Here is a 10,062-nt window from a genome sequence, read left to right on the forward strand (position 1 = left end):
CGCGACCCAGTCGTTCAGTCTTTTTATTCTGTATCTATGGACGCGACCCAGTCGTTCGTTGTAAATGTTCCATTGCCATACTGGCTGGCAACATTCTCATCCCTTGCTTGCTAGCTAGCCAACTACGGCTAACTTACAGTCACGTCAAAAAGTGCAGCCACAATAACAGCAAAGTAGCTGCATTTGCATTTGTTAAGCTGTTTTCTAGTGACATTTATTTGGAAACATCCATAACAATGAGCTAATGAGGCGTGATTTCGCCTGGCATAGAATATGTGCTCACACCTCAGGACACTGTTGTTCAGAGGAGCTAGCCAACAACACAACTAACACAATCACTTCAAACTGAAGCTGGACATTTCTTTGTATATATCCATAAAATGATACCAGCTGATTCATGATTTCGACTGGCTGAGAAAGGCTGCCTGCCTATCTGTCTCGTCCCGACTCCCGACACGTTCATTACTATGGGACAGCTGGAGATCGAATTTGAATATTGAAACAATGTTGCAAATGTCGGAGAGACAGACAGCAAGGTTTATACAAATCTCCGCTGTTGAAAACTAAATGTTAGTCTAAAAGAAATGTGAGATAATGTCTATATGCTTTTTATAGTGGAGATCAAGTTTATAAATTGCTTGGCTCTGGTCAAAAGCTATTCAATCAGATGAATAGCTATCAAATATATTCGTTCACCTATGTGTCCCTTGTAGGAGCTAGCTGACCCACATTTTCGATAAATGCCTCCGCACGGAAAAGCAGGTAATCTGGAGTTTTGTTGTTTTCAGCAGCGACCAGCACTGCCAGAGCAGTGAAACTATCCACGATAACGTTTAGCCACAATAGTGGAATAAATGTCCCACATTGAAACTGATGCAAACGGATACAAATAGTGGAATCATGCCATATTTGGACTAGATAATGCTGAAGAAGTTTGGAATGTTGTTATATAAATTCAACAGTAGTTAATTTTGGGAAAAAATGACAAATCAGTTGAAATCGTGGATGTATTAGACTTCATAATTGCATTGTGGGCATACTTACAGTGCATTCGGAAAGTATTCAGACCCCTTGACTTTTTCCACAATTTGTTACATTACAGCCTTATTCTAAAATTGATTAAATTGTTTTTTACCCTCATCAATCTACACACAATACCCTGTGTAGCTCAGTTGGTAGAGCATGGCGCTTGCAACGCCAGGTTTGTGGGTTCGATTCCCACGGGGGGCCAGTATGAAAATGTATACACACGCTAACTGTAAGTCGTTCTGGATAAAAGCGTCTGCTAAATGACTAAAAATTAAAATGTAAATAATGACAAAGCAAAAACAAATTTTTTGATTTATTGCTAAAAAAAACGGAAATATTACATTTACATAAGTATTCAGACCCTTTACTTAGTACTTTGTTGAAGCATCTTTGGCAGCGATTACAGCCTTGAGTCTTCTTGGGTATGACGATACAAGCTTGGCACACCTGTATTTGGGGAGTTTCTCCCATTCTTCTCTGCAGATCCTCTCAAGCTCTGTCAGGTTGGATGGGGATGCACAGCTATTTTCAGGTCTCTCCAGAGATGTTCGATCGGGTTCAAGTCTGGGCTCTGGCTGGGCCACTCAAGGACATTAAGAGACTTGTCCCAAAGCCACTCCTGCGTTGTCTTGGCCCCAGTCTGAGGTCCTGAGTGCTCTGGAGCAGGTTTTCATCAAGGATCTCTCTGTACTTTGCTCCTTTCATCTTTCCCTCGATCCTGACGAGTCTCCCAGTCCCTGCCACTGAAAAACATCCCCACAGCATGATGCTGCCAACACCATGCTTCACTGTAGGGATGGTGCCAGGTTTCCTCCTGACATGAGGCTTGGTATTCAGGCAAAAGAGTTCAATCTTGGTTTCATCAGAACAGAGAATCTTGTTTCTCATGATCTGAGAGTCCTTTAGGTGCCTTTTGGCAAACTACAATCAGGCTGTAATGTGCCTTTTACTGAGGAGTGGCTTCCGTCTGGCCACTCAACCATAAAGGCCTGATTGGTGGAGTGCTGCAGAGATGGTTGTCCTTCAAGAAGGTTCTCCCATCTCCACAGAGAAACTCTGGAGCTCTGTCAGTGACCATCAAGTTCTTGGTCACCTCCCTGACCAAGGCCCTTCTCCCCGGATTGCTCAGTTTGGCCGGGCGGCCAGCTCTAGGAAGAGTCTTGGTGGTTCCAAACTTCTTCCATTTAAGAATGATGGAGGCCACTGTGTTATTGGGGACGTGTTTTGGTTCCCTTCCCCAGATCTTTTGGTACCCTTCCCCTCGACACAATCCTGTCTCTGAGCTCTTCGGACAATTCCTTCGACCTCATGGCTTGGTTTTTGCTCTGACATGCACTGCCAACTGTGGGACCTTATATAGACAGGTGTGTGCCTTTCCAAATCATGTCCAATCCATTTAATTTACCACAGGTGGACTCCGATCAAGTTGTAGAAACATCTCAAGGATGATCAATGGAAACAGGATATACCTGAGCTTAATTTCGAGTCTCATAGCAAAGGGTCTGAATACTTATGTAAATAAGTTATTAATGTTTTTATATTTAATAAATTTGCAAACATTTCTAAAAACCTGTTTTCATTTTGTCATTATGGGGTATTGTGTTTAGATTGATGAGGGACAAACAATTATTTAATCCATTTTAGAATAAGGCTGTAACGTAACAAAATGTGGAAAAAGTCAAGGGGTCTGAATACTTTCCGAATGCACTGTATATTTTAATGTACAGCCTGACCTATGGATTGTGGATGTATCAGCCTATTCAGTGACACCCACAGAACACAACTGTGAAGCGTTTACACACAGCATCGTAGCTCTTGTTTCAGGACTTTGACTGTGGGAAATCACCTCACTCTTCAGCCTATTGTGTGTATTGGACATGCATACTGCAATGTACAGCCTTAGCTATGGATCTTGGGTCCATGATATGGGGTATCGGCCTACTCAGTGACACCAACAGAACACAGCTGTGAAGAGTTTACACAAATATTAGCATCGTAGCTCTTATTGCAGGACTTTGACACCACTGTGAAATGAGCCACATTAGCTCACCAGTCAACCTACTATGTGTGTTGAACTTTCATATTGCAATGTACAGTCTTACCTAGGGATTTTGGGTCCATGAAATGGGGTATCAGCCAGTAGTGTAGTGCAATTTTTTTTAGGTGAGGGAGCACATGTTTTTTATGATGTCATAATTTCTCAATCAAAGTTAGTAAAAACTGGTGTAGTTTTTTAAATATCATTTTAGAATAGGCCTATGCATAAAATGCATTCTCCAATCGCAATGTCTTCCTATGCCCACACATATTATCAGAAATGTTTTTCTATTTTTAATACCCACAAACAACAAGTTAGGCATACCTAATTTCAAACTATGCCATCATCATCAACATTGTCCTTGCCTGATATAGAAACAGGTGAACAGTTTTGGGACGCTGAGCCATTGACTGCACCAGGTGGCTGTGTTATGAGTGGGTTGCTTTTGACAATAAGGCACCGGACTACAGCCATATAGTTTTGAACCTAGAACACCGAGAAACGGGAGTAGGCAAGAAGGAGACGACCGGGGGGATGTCCAGTTGGCCAGAAAAGCATGGTAAGCTAACATTACTGAGTATCAAGCTAGCTAGCTTGGCTAAAACTGATAAAGTCGAGATGGCTAGATAGCTGCATTTTATAGCCAGACACTCAGTTTTACACTTAGCTAGCTAGATAATGAACTAAACTGCAATTACCATACACCATTATTATCTAGCTAGCTACGGTAGCTAAATATCTGTCAGATTGTAAAGCAAGCAGGTTTGTGGCATGTGTCAGAAGCAACGCATGTGGGCTAGCTCACATTAGCTAGATCATTTATTGAGCAAGCTAATGTGGATACTTAATTAATAGGGTTGTCATTTAGTTAGGTAGTTAGCTACCTTTGCTAATTCTTGACATCATCCATCTTTGAAGACATTTGGCTGCAAAATTAGGTCTCAACAATGACCTATGTGAAGCTAGCCACAATACAAATGAGCTACAATAGTGGAATTTGCTTTTTGCCTTAGCTAGGATGGACACATTACATTTTTAAAAACGCTTTTTTTCTGATAAAAACTAGTTCCTTGCATCCGCCATGGAGCTCAGTTTCATAATATCACCTTATGTCCCAGCTGCTTGCCGAAGTTTTGAAGTAATTGCAAAACAACAGGCCTTATTTTAGGGCATGTTTCACCCTGCCAGCTCCTATTAGTTCTGTTGAGCACCAACTCGCCTTCCAAACGTTCTATTCCCCACCCATTGTTCTGCGTCACAATGCCAGCTTCGCTATTGTTGGCAATGAAACCAGCCCGCGTTACCCTTGAAGGCTTACCTCAAGTAACTTATTATTAACGTCACAGCTACTTGGTAAGCAAGCTCACTGTTCGCCTGGGTACACGTTGTGGTGACCCATAGTGCTAACGATGGCTGGCGCATAGCCATCACACATTAAACATTTTCTGGTCATGGTTTACCAGAATTTTCAGAAAAGGGTGTAAAACCTAAACAAAACCCATGTCCCTAACCTCTTTTTCAAGATGTGGTCGATTTAAACTGCCAGAAGACATTTTTTAAATTAAGAAATAACATTTGTTTTTGACGATTTGTTGTTTCTAATTGGCTGCTGGGTAATTTGATATGCTTCGAAATCTTCATTCATAGGCATCGAATTGAGCGTTCACTGAGTTGCAAACGAAATGGATATGTCTAGCTCATTGATTTGTAGATCTGACGCAGTTGCTACCACAGATTATGCCTAGCAGTGTCACGAATGAGGTATGTAGTACCCACAGAAGGCCACAGGGAGGGGCAAGAGAGCTTAAAACCCATACTGTTTTTTTGCCTTAAAAACCCTAAACCTAACAATAAATCAATCAAATGTATTTATAAATCCCTTTTTACATCAGCAGATGTCACAAAGTGCTATACAGAAACTCTAACCCTACGTATAACCTATTTTAGCCTTAACCCTAATTCTAGGGTAGGGTAGGGTAGCCTAGAACACTTTTAGAAACTATTTTAGTAATAATGTCATGGTAGTAAATACCATTATAGTCCTGAATAGCATTTTTATTATTTTGTTAATCAAAACCTAAGTATTTTTTTATTTTATTTTGATTAGTTATTTTATTATATGTATTATTGCAAGGCAGAACACTTGATAAACAAGCCACATTTGTTACATTTTTCAAATGTGGTTTGAACTGGGTGACCTAGTAACCTCTATGTGAAAGTCCAACAATTGGCGTGGGATAGGTGGGGCAGATTTGAGACTGATCTAAGGAATTAACAAGAAAAATACACTTTATTTCTCAGCTGCCTCTTTACATGAATTATTAACTTTTAATTGCTCAATATTTCCAATAGATGGCAGCATAAGACCATGAAGCATCAGTGATAGTCTACAAGCAGCAATATGATTAACATAAAATAGCATGCAACCAAAGACTATCTTTCCCATGAACTTTACAGTTAGCTATATACAGTGGGGGAAAAAAGTATTTAGTCAGCCACCAATTGTGCAAGTTCTCCCACTTAAAAAGATGAGAGAGGCCTGTAATTTTCTTCATAGGTACACGTCAACTATGACAGACAAATTGAGAGAAAAAAAATCCAGAAAATCACATTGTAGGATTGTTAATGAATTTATTTGCAAATTATGGTGGAAAATAAGTATTTGGTCACCTACAAACAAGCAAGATTTCTGTCTCTCACAGACCTGTAACTTCTTCTTTAAGAGGCTCCTCTGTCCCCCACTCGTTACCTGTATTAATGGCACCTGTTTGAACTTGTTATCAGTATAAAAGACACCTGTCCACAACCTCAAACAGTCACACTCCAAACTCCACTATGGCCAAGACCAAAGAGCTGTCAAAGGACACCAGAAACAAAATTGTAGACCTGCACCAGGCTGGGAAGACTGAATCTGCAATAGGTACGCAGCTTGGTTTGAAGAAATCAACTGTGGGAGCAATTATTAGGAAATGGAAGACATACAAGACCACTGATAATCTCCCTCGATCTGGGGCTCCACGCAAGATCTCACCCCGTGGGGTCAAAATGATCACAAGAACGGTGAGCAAAAATCCCAGAACCACACGGGGGACCTAGTGAATGACCTGCAGAAAGCTGGGACCAAAGTAACAAAGCCTACCATCAGTAACACACTACGCCGCCAGGGACTCAAATCCTGCAGTGCCAGACGTGTCCCCCTGCTTAAGCCAGTACATGTCCAGGCCCGTCTGAAGTTTGCTAGAGTGCATTTGGATGATCCAGACGAGGATTGGGAGAATGTCATATGGTCAGATTAAACCAAAATATAACTTTTTGGTAAAAACTCAACTCGTCGTGTTTGGAGGACAAAGAATGCTGAGTTGCATCCAAAGAACACCATACCTACTGTGAAGCATGGGGGTGGAAACATCATGCTTTGGGGCTGTTTTTCTGCAAAGGGATCAGGACGACTGATCCATGTAAAGGAAAGAATGAATGGGGCCATGTATCGTGAGATTTTGAGTGAAACCTCCTTCCATCAGCAAGGGCATTGAAGATGAAACGTGGCTGGGTCTTTCAGCATGACAATGATCCCAAACACACCGCCCGGGCAACGAAGGAGTGGCTTCGTAAGAAGCATTTCAAGGTCCTGGAGTGGCCTAGCCAGTCTCCAGATCTCAACCCCATAGAAAATCTTTGGATGGAGTTGAAAGTCCGTGTTGCCCAGCGACAGCCCCAAAACATCACTGCTCTAGAGGAGATCTGCATGGAGGAATGGGCCAAAATACCAGCAACAGTGTGTGAAAACCTTGTGAAGACTTACAGAAAACGTTTGACCTGTGTCATTGCCAACAAAGGGTATATAACAAAATATTGAGAAACTTTTGTTATTGACCAAATACTTATTTTCCACCATAATTTGCAAATAAATTCATAAAAAATCCTACAATGTGATTTTCTGGATATTTTTTTCTCATTTTGTCTGTCATAGTTGACGTGTACCTATGATGAAAATTACAGGCCTCTCTCATCTTTTTAAGTGGGAGAACTTGCACAATTGGTGGCTGACTAAATACTTTTTTCCCCACTGTACTTGCCTTATATTATCTCCAATGTATCTTCCATGTAAAAAACCTGTCTGATTAGAATGAATAATATCCGACAATACCATTTCAATTCTATGCGCTATACATTTTGCTAGAATTTTTGCATCACAACACTGAAGTGTAAGGGGCCTCCAATTTTGTAAATGGACTGGATCTTTATATTTTCCACTTGTTTCAGTAATAATGACATCAGACCTTCTTCTTGAGTGTCAGATAATCTACCATTTACATTGGAGGGGTTAAAACATGCTAATAACGGTCCTCTTAGTATATCAAAAAAAGGTTTGGTATACCTCGACTGGTATGCCATCCAACCCTGGAGTTTTCCCAGACTTAAAGTCTTGAATTGCATCCAGAAGTTCCTCCTCTGTAATTTCACCTTCACATGACTCTTTCTGTGTGGCTGTTAACATTATCAATAGAAATAAATCTCTACAATTAGCTTCAGTTAGCGGAGATGGAGGCGACTGAAAAGAAAACATACAGTGGGGAAAATAAGTATTTAGTCAGCCACCAATTGTGCAAGTTCTCCCACTTAAAAAGATGAGAGAGGCCTGTAATTTTCATCATAGGTACACGTCAACTATGACAGACAAAATGAGAAAAAAAAATCCAGAAAATCACATTGTAGGATTTTTTATGAATTTATTTGCCAATTATGGTGGAAAATAAGTATTTGGTCAATAACAAAAGTTTCTCAATATTTTGTTATATACCCTTTGTTGGCAATGACACAGGTCAAACGTTTTCTGTAAGTCTTCACAAGGTTTTCACACACTGTTGCTGGTATTTTGGCCCATTCTTCCATGCAGATCTCCTCTAGAGCAGTGATGTTTTGGGGTTGTCGCTGGGCAACACAGACTTTCAACTCCCTCCAAAGATGTTCTATGGGGTTGAGATCTGGAGACTGGCTAGGCCACTCTAGGACCTTGAAATGCTTCTTACGAAGCCACTCCTTCGTTGCCCGGGCGGTGTGTTTGGGATCATTGTCATGCTGAAAGACCCAGCCACGTTTCATCTTCAATGCCCTTGCTGATGGAAGGAGGTTTCACTCAAAATCTCACGATACATGGCCCCATTCATTCTTTCCTTTACATGGATCAGTCGTCCTGATCCCTTTGCAGAAAAACAGCCCCAAAGCATGATGTTTCCACCCCCATGCTTCACAGTAGGTATGGTGTTCTTTGGATGCAACTCAGCATTCTTTGTCCTCCAAACACGACGAGTTGAGTTTTTACCAAAAAGTTCTATTTTGGTTTAATCTGACCATATGACATTCTCCCAATCCTCGTCTGGATCATCCAAATGCACTCTAGCAAACTTCAGACGGGCCTGGACATGTACTGGCTTAAGCAGGGGGACACGTCTGGCACTGCAGGATTTGAGTCCCTGGCGGCGTAGTGTGTTACTGATGGTAGGCTTTGTTACTTTGGTCCCAGCTTTCTGCAGGTCATTCACTAGGTCCCCCCGTGTGGTTCTGGGATTTTTGCTCACCGTTCTTGTGATCATTTTGACCCCACGGGGTGAGATCTTGCGTGGAGCCCCAGATCGAGGGAGATTATCAGTGGTCTTGTATGTCTTCCATTTCCTAATAATTGCTCCCACAGTTGATTTCTTCAAACCAAGCTGCTTACCTATTGCAGATTCAGTCTTCCCAGCCTGGTGCAGGTCTACAAATTTGTTTCTGGTGTCCTTTGACAGCTCTTTGGTCTTGGCCATAGTGGAGTTTGGAGTGTGACTGTTTGAGGTTGTGGACAGGTGTCTTTTATACTGATAACAAGTTCAAACAGGTGCCATTAATACAGGTAACGAGTGGAGGACAGAGGAGCCTCTTAAAGAAGAAGTTACAGGTCTGTGAGAGCCAGAAATCTTGCTTGTTTGTAGGTGACCAAATACTTATTTTCCACCATAATTTGCAAATTAATTCATAAAAAATCCTACAATGTGATTTTCTGGATTTTGTTTTCTCAATTTGTCTGTCATAGTTGACGTGTACCTATGATGAAAATTACAGGCCTCTCTCATCTTTTTAGTGGGAGAACTTGCACAATTGGTGGCTGACTAAATACTTTTTTCCCCCACTGTATGCTTAAAGTACTTTGTTTCTTCCTTCAAAATATAATTTGGTGAATTATGGGTGACTCCATCAATTGTAACCAGTTTCATTAAGTTCTTTTTGGTAGCATTCCTATGTTGAAGATTAAAAAAGAATTTTGTGCATTTTTCCCCATAATCCATCCAGTTTGCTTTATTTTTATAATATATTACACTTGATCTTTCTTGAATAAGTTTCTCCATTTCTTTTTGTTTTTCCTCTAATTTATTCTGAGCCTCTATGTTACAGTTTTTATTGCCATCTATCTGTTCTGTTAGACTTTCTATTTCCTCTCTTAGTATGAAGTCTTTTGACCTAAATTGCTTTTGTTTTCGAGATGAGTACTGAATTGCATGGCCTCTAAAGGCACATTTAAAGGTGTCCCATACAATAAGGGGATTATCTGTACCTATGTTATGTTGGAAAAAGTCAGTTATAAATTCCTTTGTTCTAATTATAAATAAATTATCATCCAATAGGCTTTGATTACATTTCCAATATCCTCGCCCACGTGGAAATTCAGTAAGAGTAATGTATATGCCTATTATATGATGGTCCGACCGCATTCTGTCCCCTATCAACACTTTTTTTTACTTTTGGTGCCAACGAGAATGAGATAAGAAAGAAGTCAAGACGACTAGCTTGATTCAGTCTCCGCCATGTATATCTCACTAGATCAGTATATTTAAGCCTCCATATATCTACTAGTTCTAATGTATCCATGACATTCACAATTTCCTTAAGAGCATGTGGGTGATTGTTTGTAGTGTGATTTCCTTTACGGTCCATTGAGCTATTTAAAACAGTATTATAAT

Source organism: Coregonus clupeaformis, chromosome 18 (genome assembly GCF_020615455.1).
Source record: "Coregonus clupeaformis isolate EN_2021a chromosome 18, ASM2061545v1, whole genome shotgun sequence".
NCBI lineage: Eukaryota > Metazoa > Chordata > Actinopteri > Salmoniformes > Salmonidae > Coregonus > Coregonus clupeaformis.